This window comes from Ictidomys tridecemlineatus, unplaced genomic scaffold (genome assembly GCF_052094955.1).
Source record: "Ictidomys tridecemlineatus isolate mIctTri1 unplaced genomic scaffold, mIctTri1.hap1 Scaffold_55, whole genome shotgun sequence".
NCBI classification, from domain to species: Eukaryota; Metazoa; Chordata; class Mammalia; order Rodentia; family Sciuridae; genus Ictidomys; species Ictidomys tridecemlineatus.
In genome coordinates, this window is record NW_027523660.1 from 1,649,767 (window position 1) to 1,671,006 (window position 21,240).

General features: G+C 33.9%; 1 non-coding gene and 1 pseudogene across 2 annotated transcripts in view; both read left to right on the top strand.

Annotated features, from left to right (window-relative positions):
* LOC144374022 (solute carrier family 35 member G2-like) overlaps positions 1-21,240 on the top strand; it is a 100,719-nt pseudogene that overhangs the window by 64,148 nt on the left and 15,331 nt on the right. The window contains exons 5-7 of the transcript XR_013433564.1: positions 4,681-4,805; positions 13,793-13,891; positions 14,406-14,485. The product of XR_013433564.1 is annotated as a solute carrier family 35 member G2-like (transcript). The remainder of the gene's footprint in view (positions 1-4,680; positions 4,806-13,792; positions 13,892-14,405; positions 14,486-21,240) is intronic.
* Trnaa-agc (transfer RNA alanine (anticodon AGC)) lies at positions 5,552-5,626 on the top strand. Its single transcript has one exon. It is a non-coding gene; the product is annotated as a tRNA-Ala (tRNA).

The following is a 21,240-nucleotide window of genomic DNA, read 5'->3' on the forward strand; positions in this document are numbered from 1 at the left end:
AAAGGATTTTTTGTAATTGCCCTGCAATTATAGTTTTCTATTTGTTGTTCTTTGTTTAAATTCCCAAGTAAAGGGTACTGCTTTCATATTTAGTCATTTATTTCAAGGCCCCAATTATACAATACTTTGAAAATCAGTATAGGTAACCTAAAATAGAATTTAGGATATTTTAGACATAGGGATGACTACAAACATGTAGGTGCTAATACACTGGCTATTTGAACTAAAGGAGAACTAATTTGTGGTCCAAACAACAAGACTGTAGGTTTCAATGAGCTTGATAAGGATCCTTAATCATAAGAAAAACTAATGTTAGCTACTTTTTACCATACCACCAAGCTTGGCAGTATAAAACAACATTTATTCTGTCATAATTTTGTGGGTCCAGAATTTGGGAGTGTTCCAGCTAGGTAATTCTGGCTCAGATTTCTTAATATTGATTGCAGTTAATATCATATAATAGGGTGACTGTTGGTGGTAATATTATGTTATACATTTCAAAAAGTTAAAAGAAAGGATTCAAACTTTGTTGCCATAAAGATAAGTGATCACATAGATATGTTTTAACTTGTTTTAAATATTACACAGTATATACATGTATCAGTATCACTTGTTACCCCATTAGTATGTAGAGTTTTTATATATTAGTTAAAAATTGATCCAAAAAATAACAATTGCTATTGAGACATCATTTGAGAATGCAGATAACTGAGACCTTAACTAGGACTGGAGGATCTACTTTGAAGACAGTTTATTCACATGGCTCTGACAGAAGTCTCCAATTACTCATCCATGGAAGTTTTCATAGGGCACACCAAATATGATCAAAACATGGCTAATGGCTTCCCCGTAGAGAGTAGTTTAAGAGATAACAAAACTCAAGTCACAGTATCTTTTTTACTTAGCCTCTGAAGTAATAAGTCTTCATGTTAACCATATTATATTCATCAGGGGTAAGTTATTTAGTGTACTCATACTTGAGTAAAAGGAAATTAATCTTCACCAGAGAGTAGTTGCAAAGAATTTGTGGACATATTGTAAAAACCACCGTAAAAGAGTTTTAATTTTACTATCTAATCTGTGGTTATAAGTACAGTCATATGTAAAGAATAGCTGATATATAAAAAAAATATGTGAGCTTTTAAAGTTAAGGTGAAAAGGATCAGATTGGCATCTGAACTAAATAAGCCTTGGGATTCCTAGGAGACATGCTGTATCCAAGTATTGGCAGTCATGCAGAGAAGCTATATTCCAGGAACATAAGTTGTTTAGGAGTCTAGCTGGTGAGACAAAAAGGCATTAGAGGCTCAGTGACATGGTACTTGCCTTGCATATGCAAGGCCCTTAGTTCGGTCCCCAACACTGCACAAGACAAAAACAAAAAACAAAAACAAACAAAAAACCCAAAGCACTAGATAGAATAGGAGTAGATATAGAGATTTTAAACAAGACTGTTTTCCTTAAATAAAGCTAAGCCTTTTTATTCTCTAACCTGTGAGAAATAGCCATCTTAATCCCAGTGTCAGTGGTAATTCAAATTAAATCCAAGTGTAAAGGAGAGTTCTGTGTATGGGTACTTGATAAACTTTGTGGTTGCCATAGTGTAATTAGTATTCCTATTTATTTTGTTCTCTTCCTGCTTCCATGAGATTATATAATAGACTTAGCTGTTTGTGTTGTGTTGTTGTTTTTGGTTTTGTTTGGTAAGATTAACTTTTATAAATGTGGTATAACAGAAGAGTCAAATGGATTCCTGATGGAGTTTACTACTGGGTCTGAGAGAATGAGAAAGCTAAAATGTATGATTTGAGTGTTTTCTAGTTATGTTTTATAATTGTATTTTGGTTTTGGAGAGGGATTGTTTTGTTTTCTTTTTTAATTTTTTTTTTTTTTAGTTTTGGGTGGACACAATACCTTTATTTTTTATTTATTCGTATGTGGTGCTGAGGATCCAACCCAGCGCCTCACACGCACTAGGTGTGTGCTCTACTGCTGAGCCACAATCCCAGTCCTTATTTTGTTTTCTTTGTGGAGTTTTTTTTTTCCTTTGTTATCATTTGTTTTTATTTGAATAGCCCTGTAGAAAATAAAGTATATAACCCTATACCTCACAGAGACAAAATTCTATGTTAAAGAGCAAGATACAATCAAGTATGTGAAGCACTGATTTACAGAGAAATTTTTAAATATCTAATATGGTTGAAGATGTACATTCCTACTCACCTGTTAATTTAACTAATAATTATAAACTCATTGTCTTACAGATGTCGACCATGTCCTTCAGTGGGTATATAGTTGTTTCAAGAGAGAATATTTACTGCCTAACAGTAATATTATCTTAGTCAGATTCCTATCACTGTGACAAATATCTGAGATAAACAATTTAAAAGGAGGAAAGGTTTATTTTGGCTTACAGTTTCGGAGATTTCAGTCTATGATCACTTGACCCTGTTGCCTTTGGACCAGTGGTGAGGTAGTACTTAATTATCGGGAGCCATATGGTAGAAGAAACTGCTCACCTCATGGCAGCCAAGTATCGAAATAGTGAGGAAGGGCCCAGGATCCAAATATTCCCTTCAAGAGCATGTTCCCTATGACCTTCCACTAGACCCCACATCTTAAAAATTCCCCACTTCACAATAGTGTCTCAGATTGGCAGCCAAGCCTTGAGCATTTTAATTTAGGTTGTTTCCAAGTTTTTGTTTTTATTAACAATGACTCCATGACTGCATTGTCTTCTGGAGTCTAGATGGATAAGACTTAGATATTTGAGAGATTATAATGGCTTACATTTATAGAAAGTTTATTAAGAGTATTTTACTTATGATTTCATTCTTTAATAACACTCTGTTAGGTTTTATTATTATCACTATTTTATAATATTTTTTAAGAATACCTAAGAAAGACGTTTTATAGGTAAGGAAACCTAAGAAAGTAACTTGTCTAAGGTCACACAACTAGTAAATAGCAGAATCAGGATTTGAACTTGGAATGTTTTGCTCCAGAACCTGTGCTGTTATCCACTATGCTACAGAACCTCTCCATGAGAAATAGATATTAACAATAGTGTAGAGAAACTGGGGCCGGGGCTATAACCCAGTGGCAGAGCTCTTGCCTGGCATGTATGTGACACTGGATTGGATCCTTAGTACCACATAAAAAATAAATAAAATAGGGCTGGGATTGTGGCTCATCGGTAGAATGCTCACCTAGCACGAATGGGACCCCGGTTCTACCCTCAGCACCACATAATAGAGGCATTGTGTTGTGTACATCTACACCTAAAAAAATAAATATTTTAAAAATCCATTTTAAATAAATAAATAAATAAATAAATAAAGGCATACTGTCCATCTACAACTACAAAAAAGTGTAGGGACACTAAAATTTGAGAATAGTAGTATGGTTTGGGAAGAGAAATTTTCCCCCATTTTTATTCTGAGGCAAGAGAATGCTCTAGAAGGAACTGGAATTTATATGAGTGAGGAATGAAATATTAGAATTCTACCATTTAATTACAAAAGAGAAACAAGTGTGCTTAATTTTCTATTAAAATGACAGATTATTGCCTTGTATAAATTAGATAATTAAATTATTTTATAATTATTTGCATGTGGTAAATTAGAAACCTTGAAGATTGATTTACAGAAGAAAATTAGGAATCACCATATTATCCTCAATATTTTTTTAAAAAAGCTAGAGCTATAACCTGGCGAACAGTGAAGTAAAAGTGTTAGCATTGTATTGTTTATGATACATAGATCTTGAAGTAGGAAAGTCATCCAAGAAGTATTATATTAAGTGCTTATAGTTCGGTGAAGAGCCATCTGGGCAATGAGCCAAAATTCTGACATTTGGAGTTGTTCTTCTATGACTTCATAATATATTCACCAAGATTGGTCTCATTTTAACAAAAGTAGATTATTATTCCCAATTCCTCAGCCTAAAAAACAAATTAACTAAAGATGAAAGACCAGAGCTGAGGATATAGCTCATTTAGTAGAGTGCTTAACTCACATTTAAGGCCCTGGGTTCAATCCCCAGCACCATCAAAAATAAATAAATAAATAAAAGATGAAAGACCCATGATTTAAAGGAAGAGATAAACTTCATTCTACACATGTGTAGGATAATTATACAAAGTATAGTTTAATTTACAATAAATTACTTCATGATTTAGATTTTGTAGACTGTTGCACATTTTTAAATAATTTTGGCTTTTACATCATTTTCCCATTGATATATAACTTATTTATTTCTTGGTCATAAAAATTTTCTTTTAGTTCATTAGACATGTGGTAGGTTATAAAGATAACAATTCTTTAGAGAAACACTTTTTGACCTATACATTATTCTGTACTTGGATGTTGACACTTTGGTTTTCTTAGGAGATTTAACATGTTTATTGGCTCTATATTTATAATTGTGAGGTTCTGAGAAAGTTCTAAACGTCATTACCCATCCCAATGAAAACAGAGCACTTAGACCAAAATAAGGTGTCTTCATATTTCACAGAAACTATATTTAAAAAAAACAAGATATTTTAGTTGGAGGGCTTTGAGAGTTCAGATACAAATACAGTGTTAGAAATTATATTTGCTGCTTGTTGAAAGTGACTAAGAATACATTTCAGCTTTGGATATTAATTAGAGATTCCTTTTTTAAAATTTTCTGCTCTAGAGATGCTATTGCTGACATTAGATCTATTTGTATTGAAGAGATTGGAGTATGGATGAAAATGTGTAGTGATGCCTTTCTAAATGACAGTTTACCTGAAATACGTTGGCTGGACTCTTCATGACAGGGTAAGTAATATCTTCTAAGCTTTAGAATAGGTGCTCATATCAGTACTAGCATGCAAGGAATCAAAATTGCAATAGTTGATTTTTAAAAAGTTATAGTAATGGGGCTGGGGTTGTGGCTTAGCGGTAGAGCTCTTGCCTAGCATGGGTGAGGCCCTGTGTTCGATCCTCAACACCACATAAAAATAAATAAATAAAATAAAGGTATTATGTCCAACTACAACTAAAAAATAAAAAAATATTTTTTAAAAAATAGTTGTAGTAATATTAAATTTAAAATGATTCAACATAGTAACTGTTTATTTGAAGACCATGATTTAACTTCGAGTCATTGGCCCTTATATAAAGAGTTTGTCGTATTTAGATGCAATGCTATCTTAAATCAAAATGACCTGTTATATCTGAATTTACAAGAGAATGCCTATTATATCCCAAGAAGATAATTAGCTCTTTTTCTTACTGGAATAAAAAAAAAATTCTTGTCTCTTTTAATATGTAAAAACTAAATACCTTTATTATTTTTTTCCTTGTACCAGGAATGGAACCCAGGACACTTAACCTCTGAGCCACAGCTCTATTCCCTTTTTTAATTTTTTTTGAGACAGGGTATCACTAAGTTGCAGAGGCTTGATTTAAATTTGCGATCCTCTGGGGCTTGGGTTGTGGCTCAGCAGTAGACCACTCGCCTAGCACATGTGAGGCACTGGGTTCGATCTTCAGCACAATATAAAAATAAATAAATAAGGGCTGGTGGTATAGCTCAGTTGGTAGAGTGCTTGTCTAGCATGCATAAGGCCCTGGGTTCAATCCCCAGCACCACACCAAAAATAAATGAATGAATGAAGGAAGGAAGGAATTTTTTTTTTAATTGTGATCCTCCTGCCTCAGCCTCACAGGTTGCTGGGAATAAAAGTGTGCATCACTGCCCCTGGCTAAAAACTAAGTAACATTCATGTTTTGAATTTTCCAGGGTTTTATCACAGTAGAGTGTTTTAAAAGAGTTAAACAGATTTGATGAAATCTAAACTACTTGGTCTAAAAATGAATTTCTACTTCTAATCTCTTAAAAAGGGTCTGACTTTGACATGAATCCTATATCATCAAGTCCTGAATAAGTAATCCTCAAAATAACCAAGGGTAAGAAGAAAAAACTATGGAAATTTTTATTAAAAAAACAAACAACAACAACAACAACAACAAAAAAAATCCTGACATTCTATAGCTCAAACTGCCAGGTATTCATAAACATGAAGATCCACCCCTATCCCTCCACCCCAACCCCCAATACTGGTTATTGTTTACCTAGGGCAATACCCATGATAGGCAGTTGCTCTACTACTAACTTATCCTCTTTTTTTTTTTTTTTTTTTTTACTTTGAGATAGGCTCTCTTTAAGACATCCAGTCTGACCTTGAATTTGAGATCCTCCTGCCTTAGCCTCTCAAGTAGCTGGGATTGTGAGCATGCACCACTGTGCCAAGCAGCAGCATAGAAATTTTATAACAATTTAAATCATTGTGTTAGCATAATAGCTATCAGAAGCCTTTTTTATATATACCTTTATTAATTTTTATGTGGTGCTGAGGATCAAACCCGTTACCTCACACATGCTAGGCAAGTGCTCTACCAATGAGCTACAACCCCAGCCCAGAAGCCATTTTATTTTTTAAAATGCAATTATAAGGGGCTGGGGATGTGGCGCAAGCGGTAGCACGCTCGCCTGGTGTGAGTGCAGCCCGGGTTCCATCCTCAGCACCACATACAAACAAAGATGTTGTGTCCACCCAAAACTAAAAAAATAAATATTGAAAATCTCTCTCTCCCCCTCCCTCTCTCTCCCTCTCTCTCTCTCTCTCTCTCTCTCTCTCTCTCTCTCTCTCTCTCTCCCTCTCTCCCTCTCTCCCTCTCTCCCTCTCTCCCTCTCTCCCTCTCTCCCTCTCTCCCTCTCTCTTTAAAAAAAATGCAATTATAGGGGCTAGGATTGTTGCTCAGTGGTAAAAAGCTCATCTAGCACGTGCGGGGCCCTGGGTTTCATCCTCAGCACCACATAAAAATAAAAGAGTGGAGTAAAGGTATTGTATTTACAACTAAAAAAATAAATATTTAAAATAAAATTCATATATTCTTAGATATTTATTTATTTATTTATACTGGGATTGAACCTAGGGTCACTTCACCATTAAACTATATCCCTAGCCCTTTCTAATTATTTATTTATTTGTTTTAATTATATACACACACACATATTAGTTGTAGATGGACACATTACCTTTATTTTATATGTTTATTTTTATGTGATGCTAGGGAACGAACCCAGTGCTTTATGCATGCTAGGCAAGCTCTCTACCACTGAGCCACAACTCTGGTCCCATCTAATTTTTTTATCTTGAGACAATATCTCACGAAGTTGCCTAGGCTATCCTGGAACTAGTGATCCTCATGCTTTAGCCTCCGCAGTATCTGGGATTACAATCATGCACCTCCCGTGACTATCTTTTTTTAATTGATGATAAAAAGAGATATTTACCTCTCCCTGTCCCCAGATCATCATTTGAAGGGAAATCTAATTAGTATGTAGTGAGTTTTTTTCCTGAATATATATCTTCTGTAAGTATTTTAACACCCTTTTCTTTGCAGTAATAAATCCCAAGCTAGATTCTGTTTGTTTTGTTTTGTGTTTACTCCCTATATGAAATTGGAACCTTTGCATCTAAGTCCACCTCAAGTTAATCCAACTAGATTTTACTTCACTACGAGAATGTAGAATTATACAGTGCACACTCATCATACATACACACACTCCTATATTCACCAAGACAGTCTCTTTTGCAGGATTGGATTAAAGTTTTGCACTTTTACTCCCCACCACTACCATCCCAGTTCTTTCCCCTATTCCCGCAGTAGAGTATTCTTCTGAATTTATGTGACAGCTATCAGTTTTAAAAGAACTTAATGTATGACCACAAAGTCTTGGGAAACCAAATTTTTGGTGTTTCTTACCATCAGTTTTGTTTTGTTTTGTTTTTGTTTTTGTTTTTGTACCAGGAAGTGAACTCAGGGTCACTCAGCCACTGAGCCACATCCTCAGCCCTTTTTTGTATTTGGAGACAAAATACAATAGCAGTAGTGAGTTTCACCTCACTGTTGCTGAGGCTGGCTTTGAACTCACAATCCTGCTGCATCAGCCTCCCTAGCTGCTGGGATTACAAGTGTGCACCGTCGTACCTGGCCTCTTACCATCAATTAAAAAATTATTAAACTGCTTTTATAGAAATCCATTGTCTAGGTGAAGGAGGGGAAGTGAGTTCCCTTGTACATTGTTGATAAAAACATATGAATATTCAGTCAAATTATTTCTTAAATCTCTATCAGCCTCAATTATTTTATTTTTTAAAGATTGCAAGTATTAAGTAATCCCCTCTACATTTTTCTTTTATCATTCCCACTCTAATCTCTTTGTGTCTTTTTTTCTGAGAATGAGTCATTGTCTTCCTGTTTCATTCATCTGATTGAAACTGCACCCTCTTGAACCTGTAGCCTCTGTCTTCAGATTCATCTTATGCCTCTTCCAAATGAGCTGATGAAAACTTTGTCTTGATTTTATAACTTTGGAGGTTATAACCTCATCTGTTCTCCTGAATAAAACAAACTTTTTAAAATTGTAAGTTATGTATTTGGGGAGTTCAAAACCCAATTGAGTCGAATGTATGGAAGATGATATGTCTTGAGCTCTGTAATGTTTTGAACAATCAATAAAAAAAAAAGTTTTATGCTGTAAGTTAGTCAACAGAAAGAAAATCTCTAACAACAAAAGTAGTTGTTTCTGTAGGTTCTCTACCTAGCCATTTTATTTCTGCCCTTCATGGTGATGCAAAATGTGCCTAATTTGCCTAATTTTGAAATTGCATTCATAATTTATGTATTTTAGACTTAAATATCTTAAAATCTTTGAGGATTTATGCTCATAATTCTAATTGCCTTGCTCTTATAGTTTATCTGTATCGTTCTGTACTACTTTTGCTTTTACCTTGCTTGTTACTCCATTTTTGGTTACTGCATATGAGTCAGGAAAATTTAAAAAGAAAGGGGTATTTTGACTCACAGTTTAAGAAGCCTAAGAGCATGACCTTGGCATCTGCATGGCTTCTGGTAAGGGCTTCACAGCAGTTGGTTTGTAAAGAAGAGGAAAAGCAAGTAGAATTTTCACAATAGCTAACCCATTTCTGCCAGAGAAACATTCATCCACTTATAAAGTCAAACGTTCTCACCACCTTTCAAACTCTCACATTAGAGAACAAGCTTCTGCCTGAGTTTTCAGCGGGAAAAACTATGCCCAAACCATAGCACCTGTGTGTACATTTATTTTTATACCTCTTAGTATATGCTAATCCCCCTATCAGAATCTTTGTAGTGTTTAACAATCTATATTTTTTTAACCCACCTCATTTCTTCTCTTTCTTTTGACTCATCCTGAATCCTGTTTCTCATAAAGTTGCCAAAACTGTCCCTCTCAAGGGAATCTTCTCTCTACCCCTGTACTCCTGCCACATACTAACACATACCTTTTTGGAAAGTCCACTTGAATTTAGTTCTTCTTAACTCTTTCACAGTATTTCCATTTAAATATTCTCCGGGGAGCATAAATTATAGTCCCTTAAAGATATAACTCATTACAAACCCACATTTACTGTTATTTATGCAATATTGTTATACCACTTGATGTTTCTTACAGAAGTATTTTGCACAAATGTTAAAAAAGAATCTCTTTGAATAAAGAATCTCTGTTAATACCCAATTCTCTCCTCTAACAAATAATTTCATCCTTGATGCTTTTATTTTCTTATTTATGTAGTTATTAAAAATATTTATTGAGCAGTTAATAAGCATTAGATGCTGTGTTAAACAACATTTATATTTGAATAAAATTTTCTTGTAATGGGAAAACAATAAAGCATTAAGTGTACTATAATAGAAATAACTGCAGAGCATAGTAGAGCACTTAGCAAAAAAGCAATTGAGAATTTTCATTCCAGCAACAGGTTGTTTTCCAGTTTTCTGAACTGCTTTCATGAATACCACCTTACCTTATTTAATTTTTAAGGTCCTGTGGTATAGGCAGGACACATTATAGGTGAAGAAACGAGACTTGGGAGGAGAGATGGTTGCTTGGGAATTTTGCTGGACAGGTGAAAATGAAACTCAATTCATGTCCTTACTATATCTATATCCATAGGTAATGGTATCAAAAGAATTGTTGAGCAGCTAATATGCACTAGGTGCTGTATTAAACAGCATTCATATTTGAAGATTTTATTTTATTTTTTAATCTGTGGGGTTTTTGGAGAGGATATTGGAGAATGAACACAGGAGTGCTTTATCACTGAACTATAATCCCTTACCCTTTTTATTTTTGGAGACAAGGTCTCGTTAAGTTTTTTAGGGCCTTGCTAAATTGCTGAGGCTGGCCTTGAACCTATGGTCCTCCTGCCCAGCCTCCCAGGTTACTGGGATTACTGACTTGCACCACATGCCCAGCTTATAATTTTTACTGTGTGAAGTTGGATGTATTAATTTCATTTTTTTTGGCATTGATGTCAAGTCTATGGTTAGGGAAAAGTCAGTCATGCTATCTTACATCTGAGGTTGTGACTGTACATTAAGACAACTATCTTCAGCCTTTTACTCATCCATTGTTGATCTTTTCTCATTATATATGTTATATAATACTTTCATCATTGACTTTCCACTTATCTTCCCTCCCGGAAGACCATATCCTTTGAGCCAGTTCTGTAAATCCTCAATTGTTACGCTTGAACCTTGCTACTCTTTACAATACTGTGCTCTGCCCCAGTTCATTTTTTGTTGCTATAACCATACTCGATTCTGGGAAGTTTATTTTTTAAAGTGGGTTTATTTAGCACATATATGGGGTGCTCAAAGTCCAAGATCAAGCAGCACCATCTAGTCAGCCCCTGGTGAGGACTTTCTTGTTATACCATGGCAAATGATCACATAGTAGAAGTGGATGTGAGAGAGTTTGCAAGGTAAAAGAAAAAGGACAGGGAGGAGCCAGGCTCTCTATTACAACTCAGCCTCTTAGGAACTAATCCACTCCTACCAGACCAGCATTAGTGCTTTCACAAGGGTGGACCCTATTCACTTAACCTCCCACTAGTCTCCACTTCTTACCTGTTTTACCACCTTTTAATACCATTACGTGGGGAACTGGGGACCAAACTCCTAGCAAATGAAGTTTTAGGAAAGAAACTATATCCAAACCATAGTATGTTTCTCTTGCATTGAATGATTAGGTGATACTGACTTATCTGCTATTTTGTGATCTTATCTATGAAGAGATTTAACCTTAACCTAAGTGGAAATTTCTGTAGATCATGATGAAGGCTGCTAGCATTGTCCTTAAGATACCTGCCAAAATTTAAACTTCCACAGTCTTTCAATAAAGGGATGGATAGGGAGGAATCATGCCTCCTCTACCAAGGGGTATGAGTCACTTTTAGGCTCACAAATTTAGAAGAAACTAGGAATTAAAGGTCCTCACCTACATCCACCCAGATATTTTTTAGACCCCACTTCTTTCCTATCATAGTTCTGATTTTGTCATAGGAAAATTGATTAAATTTCAAAAAAAAAATGGCAGCACTGTCTTTGAACTGGAAATTTAATGGCCTGATCTTATTATTTTTTCTCCTTAGGATCATAGTACAATATAGCAGCAAATACTTAGTTCCACAGTTCTTATAGTTAACTGTTATTCACCCTGCTTCCTCAAATGTCAGAATGGTGTACAAGTTAATAGTGCACATTTTTTTTCACCCACAGGTAAAAACCCTAGCAAAATACAATACTGTTCTGTGTCAGGAATTGTCAGTACGTATCACCATTGGATTCTTCCTCATAACAATCCAGTCTTCAAGTAATCCAACCTCAGAATCTCATCAAAAAAGTTAGATCACATTCCCTAGAAGCCAAACCTGAGGAATTATTGTGCTAACAGTATAGTTGTGTGTCTTAACAATGGTGATATGTTCTGAAAGATGTGTCACCTGGCCATTTTTTTAGTGAATAAACACAATAACTGCATGTGACTAATCACAAGGTTTTGTAAAGCTGCTGTGAGCTAAACATAGTATATTATTTTATAATAAACTTTTTGCCTATAAGCAGATATATATATATATACTAAAATAATGATAAAACATATAGCAGATGCATAAGCTAGTAAGTCATTTACTATTATTGTCAAATATTATATACTGTGCATAATTGTATATGCATAGTTGGTTTCCTTACACCAGCATCAACACAAACACATGAGTAATAAGTTGTGCCATGATGTTATGATGACTACAGTGTCCATAGATACTAGGAATTTTTCAATTCCATTGTATCTTCTGGGATCACCTTTGTATATGTAGTCCCTGATTGAGCAAAACATTGTTTTGTAGCACATGATTAGGTTTGTACTCAGGAGTATTCTATTGGAAAATATGATAAAGCAGGAAACAGCCCAACAGGTGGTTTCAGAATAAGTCTAGACTCTGCACAATCTCACAACGAACTCTAGAGAATAAATTACATCTCAAAGTTTGCCCTGCCAGAGTTAAGACAGTTAGGCTGTTTTACCATTATGTATTTCTACTCTGGTTATGGGCATTAGTCTGGGAAAGGTGAGAGTGGAGTGGAGTGAATAGGGGAGGAAAGGTGAAACATAACCTCTTAGGAATTTCTGTGCCAGGTGGGTCTTTTCAACCATGGTGGTTTCTTCAGAGAAAGGTGTGTATAGGAATCATTAGCAGTTGACAGAGGCTGAAGAATTAACAAGTAAAGGGAGTTTGGGTGGAGTGTTAATTGCACCTGGTATAAACACTTCATATTTCTCCTACATGCTATAACTAACCTTAACAGATAATATCACCTCATTCACTGCTGTGCTATAAGTAGTTGAATTAGCTTGCATGAGGGTGATTATACACACTTCTCCATAAATGAGTTCAATGATAGTTCATTGGTAGTTCAGTATCATCTATGGAAGGTATATTTATGTTATGGATCTTTGCATGTGTAACAAAGTGGTCCCTGTTCCCCAGAATGAGTTACTAAATCTTTTACCAGCATATCCCTGTACTTAGACGTGTGTGCGCACACTCGCGCGTGTGCATGTGCTTTTGACATTTTGTTTTGTTTTGTTTTTGGAGGGGCAACTGGCATTGAACTGAGACGCACTCAACCACTGAGCCACTTCCCCAGCCCTAATTTGTATTTTATTTAGCAATAAGGTCTCATTGAGTTGCTTATTGTCTTGCTTTTGTATATGTAGTCCCTGATTGAGAGATGTGGGATGTGGCTCAGTGGTTGAGCGTTCAATCCCCCGTACCAATAATAATAATAATAATAATAATCTCTTGAATCCTTTGAGAGTGTTGACTAAATTTCTAGATGATGCCATACACATTCTGTTTACACTGTGCCAACAACCTTTACTCTTAATTAGTGACTTTATATTAAAGATATTCCTCTAGTAACTCGCACCCCCAGGACTCTACACTGTGTCATTTTCCCAGTGTTTTAAACATTCTGCTGTTTCTGTTTCCTTACTACTCTCCTTGGAATGTAAAAGGCATCCAGTAAATACTTGTTGCATCAATAAATGATAACTTTAATATGAAATTAAGTTTTGCCACAGTATTATTCTATAATTACATATAGAACAAATGAGCATTCTCTTCTCTAATTATGATCATAAGTTAAAAATTCTAAGTATCACCGAATAATATGAGAGATACTCATTATATGGTCAGAGTTGATAAATGTTTGACACAGATTCACAAGAAACTAAGGGATTTTCAATGTATTTTTAAATGATTAAACTGAAATTATTTTATTCTTCATAAAGACTTCAGTATTTTTATTATAATCTTTTTGGCATGGAATTAACTGCTTCTTTTGTGTTTTTATTTATATCTCTGAAGCAAGGGGAAGTCAGACTGAAGTGTTTGAAAGCTCTACAGAGTCTATATACCAATAGAGAATTATTTCCCAAACTGGAGCTATTCACTAACCGATTCAAGGTAAGCATTAAGAACAGTGAGCTTATTATTTTCATAGTACCTACATTATTTCTCATTATAACCTTGTACTTTTAGCTAGTTTATCAAATGACATTACTGTAATAAGTGTTTAATTCCTGTTCTTTACTACATATTCTTTAAATAAACCTGCCTGAAATAAATGAGTGAGTATCTATTTACCACAAATACACACAAGAGTTCTTGTTTCCTTAAAAATGTCTTTCTTGTTTAAAATTATTTCTTTATATATCTTCTTTAATGAATGTATTAATTTTGTAACTAAAGGTTTCCCTGTCACAGTGTTCTGGGAATGCCAATTGACGAGAAAGATTTTAAATTACAAACATTCTAGCATCTCCTTTGTGAGAGTAGAACTATGAGAATATGATTTCAAGAATAAAGTTTTACATTTAACCTATCATTAGTGTGGCACATATGCCTCAGAATACATAATCTTAAGTCTTTCTCAGCTTTTTCATATTTATGCTTTATTTTTTTATAACTACTTTTTTAGGATCACATTGTATCAATGACACTTGACAAAGAATATGATGTTGCTGTGGCAGCTATTCGATTGGTTACTCTAATACTTCAGTGAGTTTATTTTTTAATATTTTGATATTTTAATGCCCTTTTCTCTGCATTATTAATATCCTTTTGTATATAAAGCCCTTAAATATATTTATCACTTCAGGTTCTACTTTTAATACCTTAAGGTTTTGTTCCAAAGTATTCTCTTTTTTTTTTTTTGATTGTGTGTGGATTTGTTTTGTTTTTGTTTTTCATTTTGACTGTTGTCTCTCTCCTCCATATTAAAGTTTTTTCATACAATCTACAGAAATTACCAATGAAATATCTTCCTCTTTAAACAAAAACAGAGAAAGAAGTCTTTAAAAGGAAGGTCTCTCAAAAGGGATAGGTTTTTCAAATAGGCTTTTTGGAATGTATATAAAACCAAAAGATAAGAAATAAAGCAGGTAATTGTTTTATTTACAAGATGATCAAAAATAGATTTTAAAATAACAATTTTAAGAAAGCTATTTAAGAAAAATAGCTTTTTCATTACAAGTTTGACTATAAAAGTAGAATCTGTAAGAGAATGTGATTTCTAGCAAAATTGTTACACATTCTTCTCTATATACTTTATAATGACACACCTGTCATGAACTAAATAACTATACAAGGGTCTACAGATACTTGAGTTCTTTATACCTTTTTGCCTTTATACCATGCTTTTTATTATTTTGGCTTTATAATATATTTTAAAATCCAGCCTCTTCTCTTATTGGTAGATTCTCTGATCTATTTAAAATCTTTTTTTCTATGATAAGAATTTTTAAAATATACTTGTCAGTTGCTTCAAATTTTTGGTTAGTATTTTAAATATTAGAACTTCATGGAATTTAGGAGAAAATGGAAGTTTTTTTAAATCATATCATTTATTCATGAAAAGATGCATTTCTTTGCTGAGATATCATTAGGTCTTATACATAGAGCTCAATTTTCCATGGTGATCTTCTGTGTTATTTAGTATATGTTAATTCTTAAAAACTTTGTAGTTTCATTGCTATATAATTGGTATTTAGTATTTTCTACTTCTTGTTTTGGTGGGTTTCTTATGTTTTGAGACAGGGTCTCACTAAGTTGCTTAGGGCCTCACTAATTGGTTGAGTCTGGCCTCAAACTTGCTATTCTCCTACCTCTGCCTCCTGAGTTGCTTGGATTATAGGCCACCATGCCTAGCTTCTACTTGGTTGTTGCTGAGGTATAGAAACCTTCAATTTTTATGTTAGTTTTATAGGTATACTGGATTAGAACTCTCATTTCTTCTGATGTTTTGTTCATTCTGTTTACTTGTACTAAGTAAGTTACATTATTTGCAAACAATTTCAATTCCTAACCTTACAAGTTTTCATCTCTTGTCAAATTGCATAGCCAGTTCCTTTATTACTATTAATAGTGTCACTGATAGAAGACAGTTTTGTTCTTGTTCTGGGGAGGCAATTAAAGTTTTTAGTTTCTGTGATTTCTGTGGTATCTTTTGGTCCGTGATAAAATTTTCCATTTGTAAATGAGTTTCCTGAGATTTTCCTTTTATCCACTAATGAACCTGAGTTAAATTAATAAATTTGTCTAGTGGTAAGCACCCCTTGCATTTCTAGAATAAATTCTATTTGAACATGATACAGTTCTGTTTTGTTTAAATACAGTATTATATACACATCTGTTATCATTAATAAATTTGACATTTTAGAATTAAATTTATTTTTTAAGCACATACATAAAAACAAAAATTGTATGGGGCTAAAGATATGACTCAATTATAACTCAATTATCTACTCAATGGTAGAATGTTTGCCTAACATGTGAAAGGCCTTGGGTTTGATCCCCATCAACACAAAAAAGAGTATAAATAAATGTAAATAAAATTGTACATAGTAATGGGGTAGCATGATATTTTGGTACATGTGTAATGTTGAAATTAGGTTAAATATGTGGATCTCCTCAAACATTTATCATTTCTTTACTTTGAAAATACTTTCCTCTTTTTGAAGTAAATATATACATTATCCTTATCTATAGTCATGCTGCTGTCCCATGTTAAACTTGAACATCTGTGTATCTAACTCAGTAGCCATTTATTGGGGTCTCTTCACCCTTCCCTTTCTCTTAATCTCCCCAGCCTCTCCTAAATACCATTCTGCCCTCAACTTCTACATCAGGGTTTTTTTTGTTTGTTTGTTTGTTTGTTTTTTTTTACATTCCACATATATGCCTGGCTTATTTCACCTAACTCTAGTTCTATCATCCTTTTTCATGGCTGAATTGTTTTCTTTTCGTATATATATCACCTTTTCTTTCTTCATTTATTAGTTGATAGACACTTTGATTGCTTCCATTTCTTGGCTATTGTGAGTAGTGCTGCAGTGAACCTGAGTATAGACGTCCTCTTCCATGTAGGGATTTTATTTCCTTAGAATATATACTCAGTAGGGGGTAGATATATGATCTATATTTGTAGATCATATGGTAGTTCTGTTTTGAATTTTTTTGTTGTACTGGACCAAATATCTCTATTTTATTTATTTATTTATTTTTATGTGGTGCTGAGGATTGAACCTAGTGCCCTACCAGTGCCAAGCAAGCTCTCTACCATTGAGCTACAACCCCAGCTCTGTTTTTAATTTTTTGAAGGAATGTACATACTGTTTTCTACAAGGACTGAACTAATTTACATTCCCACTAACAGTATGAGTTTCCTTAACTCTTACCAACACTTGATATCTTTAGTCTTTTTGATAGTAGCCATCTTACTAGGATGAGTTGACAACCTTTTGTTATAGTGTTGTTGTTGTTGTTGTTGTTGTTGTTGTTGTTGTTTTGCACTACTGGTGATTGAACCCAGGGATATTTTACTGCTGAGCCACATCCCTGGGGTTTTTTTTTTTATTTTTCATTTTGAGACAGGGTCTTTCTAAATTGCTGAGACTGGCCTCAAGCTTCTGATCTTCCTGTCTCACCCTCCCAAGTTTCTAGGATTATAGCCCAATTTTAATCAGACTGGATTTTTACTGTTGGAGTTTTTGAAGTTTATTGTAAATTCTGGATATTAACCTCTTGTCAGGTATATAGTTTGGAAATACTTCCTCCTATTCTATATGTTGTACATCTCTTTACTGTACCTTTGCTGTACAAACACTTAGTAGTTTAATGTAATACCATTTTGGCTTTTATTTCCTGTACTTTTCTGCTCTTGTTTCCTCTGCTCTTGGGGTCCTCTCCAGAATATTCTTGGCCTTTCCAATATCCCTCAAGCACTTCCCCTGTTTTGTTTTATCGATTTCATGTCTTACATAAGTCTTTTAGTCCATGTACAGTTGAATTTTTTTAAATTTTATTTATTTTATTCATTTTAGTTATTGATGGACCTTTATTTTTTATTTATATGTGGTGCTGAGAATCAAATCCAGTGCCTTACATATTTGAGGCAAGCTCTCTGCCACTGAGCCACAATCCCAGCTCCTACAGTTGATTTTTGAAATGGGTGGGAAATGGGGGTCTCATTTTATTCTGTGTGTGGATATCCAATTTTCCTAGTACCATTTACTGAAAATACCATCTCTTCTCCCATGTGTATTCTTTGGATCTTTGTTGAAAGTTAGTTGACTATCGATGCTTGTGTTTACTTCTAGTCTGTTTTGTTCCATTGGTCTATGTCTCTTTTTTTACCAGTCCTGTGTTGTTTTGATTACTACAGCTTTATAATTTATTTTGAAGTCAGGTAATATAATGTCTCCTGCTTTGTTCTTTTTATTGAAGATTGCTTTGGATATTGGTGGTATTTTGTGAACCCATACAAATTTTAGTTCTATTTTTCTAGTTCTGTTGATCACTTTGGGCAGTATAGACATTTTTAAAACACTAATCCTTTTAACCCATGAACCAGGGGATCTCTTTTCATTTACATGTGCCCTCTTCAGTTTCTTTCACTGGCATTTTATAGATTGCATTGTAGAAATCTTTCACCTTTTTGTTAAACTTATCCTTTTGTATTTTACCATTTTTTGTAAGTATTATAAATGGGATTACTATGTTTTTTTAAATTTATGAATAAATCACATTTTAATCAATTGTTAATTATAATTACACATATCAAAGTTATATTATTTCTAAAGTATGACTGCATTGCCTCCCTTGGTATAAAAATGTGTGCGTAATATTTCCATATGTTTAATGTAATCATTTCTCTTGTCAAATTTCAATAAGTATATTCCATAAAAATTTAATTTCAGTCTCTTCCAATTGTTTCTGGTTAAAAATCATGATTTTACTGATTCTTGAATAATTTCTATATTAAGCTATTGGGTGAAAATCTTTGTTGATTCCTATTTCAGATAATTTGCTGTTGGTGTATAGCAGTGCTGCTGAAGGTTTTTTTTTAATGATGATTTTTGTATTCTGCAACTTTGCTGAGTTAATTTATTAGTTGTAATTGTTTTCTTCCAGCAGAGTGTTTAGGTTTTGTTGTTGATTTTATGTATAAGAGGAGGTTAGTCAGTGGTAAAGCATTTGCCTAAGATCATGTCATCTGCAAACAGTGACAATTTGATGATGACTTTTTCAGTTTGGATGCCCTTTATTTCTTTCTCTTGCCTAATTGCTCTGGCTAGAGTTTTGTTTTGTTTTTTAATTTTATTTTTTAATTTTCTTCTAATTAGTTATGCATGACAGTAGAATAGATTTTGATACATTGTACACAATGTGGCACAGCTTCTTTTTCCTTTGGCTGAACATGGTATAGAATCACACTGGTAGTGTAATCATACATGTATAGGGTAGTAATGTCCATTTCATTCCACCATCCTTCACATTATCACACCCTCTTCTCTCACTCCTCTCTGCACAGTCAAAATTTCCTTCATCCTTCCATAACCCCCACCTCCATTATGGATTAGCATCCACTTATCAAAGAAAACATTCAGTCTTTGCTGTTTCGGGTTTGGCTTATTTCACATAGCATGATATTCTCCAGCCCCATCCATTCACCTGCAAATGCCATAATTTCATATTCCTTTAGGGAGTAGTATTCCATTGTGTATATATATATATACACCACATTTTCTTTATCCATTCATCTGATGAAGGGCATCTAGGTTGGTTCCGTAGTTGAGCTATTGTGAATTGAGCTGCTATAAACTACTTTACCACATCCCCAGCTTTTTTCACTTTTTATTTTGAGACAGGATCTTGCTAAGTTGCTTAAGTCCTTGCTAAATTGCTGAGGCTTATCTCTAACTTGTGATTCTCTTCCCTCAGCATCCTGAATTGATGAGATTACATGCATGCACCACCACACCCTGTTTTAAGCTATTGTGCTAATTGTTTTATCACCATAATGAAATTGTGCAGAGAATGACCTGTACAAAACACAATAAATTTTTCAAAGATTAGTCTGTTCCCTTTGCAAGGACTGAAGAATTCAGTATTTGGTATTCAAAATTTAGTCTTCAGTCTTCATTTTTGGATGAATCATTGGGTATGTGTCACAATCTATGCTTTTAACCAGATTTTAATAGAAAAATAGCGGTTTGACCCAGTTGGAAGTTGAAAAAATGTTTGGTTTCATGTACCACATAATACAAAATTGCTCCCCATGAAGTAATACCAGGTGGAGTTATACATCTTGCCAAACTCCTTAATATGGGTTGAAGTATTCTTTTCCATATTTCTCCAACGCCTCAATAGTGTACTTCATCAGATCCGGTTGTATCTTTCCTGTATGTCCATTATTTTGGGTTACTGCCTTGCCATACATAGTTACTTTGGAGCAGGATCTGGCTGACTGAAATAGGAGAGGTAATGGCATGGTTTGGGATCAGAGGGAACTGCCATTATTACTGAAACCATGGCACATCTCTGTTTTCCAGTTTTATTATAGAGAACTCAATAGTATATTTTTGTTTTCCACACACACAAAAAAAAGTTTAAAGCTTTCCTTTCTATTTTATTCTGTTATCTCAGAATATGTTCTGAATGTTCTGGTCAATTTTTGTATTTTATTAATATGTTTAGAAACATTAGAGCTGAGGAGGTTAGTCAGTGGTAAAGCATTTGCCTAATATGCACAATGTCCTGAGTTTGATCCCTGGCACTAAAAAATAAGTAAATGAAAACAATATATAAACACATATTGCACATAATTGTATACATATTTATTTTGTTGAATTTATACATTGTTTCATTCATATTACTTCCTGTCTACTTTTTAAGGATAATGTATAAAAGTCTTATAATTGTTGCCTTACCTTTCCTCCTGAATGTTGATCATAAAATATTTTTCATAATCAATTATGAAGAGTTTTATTTCCCCTCTAAAATCTATTTTAAAGTATTCGGCCCTTAGGTTTTCTGGTGAATTTAACCAGCTATTGATACCTTTGCACTGAATAATACAGTATCCTGACATTCTAACCATTCATATATTTCAGTGGTATTGTCTGGAATTTGAGATGAGATCTGTATCATTAGACTGTATGTATATATATCTGGCTGTCTGCCTTTTTTATTTAGTTTCAGTACTTGGTCATTTAGACAGCTCGTTTATTTTTTACTTTGATATTTCTTCTTCCTTTTTTTCCAGCAGAGTAATTATTTCAGTCTCCAAAGATTATCTAAATAAGTTAGATTTCTTCCTTCAAGGGTGTTTTCAAACCTTCTGAGACTTGTATGCCTGGAAAAATTCTACTTTTCCCACAAATGTACAAGATTGAGTGGTTTTATAAGTGCGTAGATTCTATTCCCAGTAGGGTTGGTGGGGAATGAATGAATAAACTACTGGGTTAGAAATG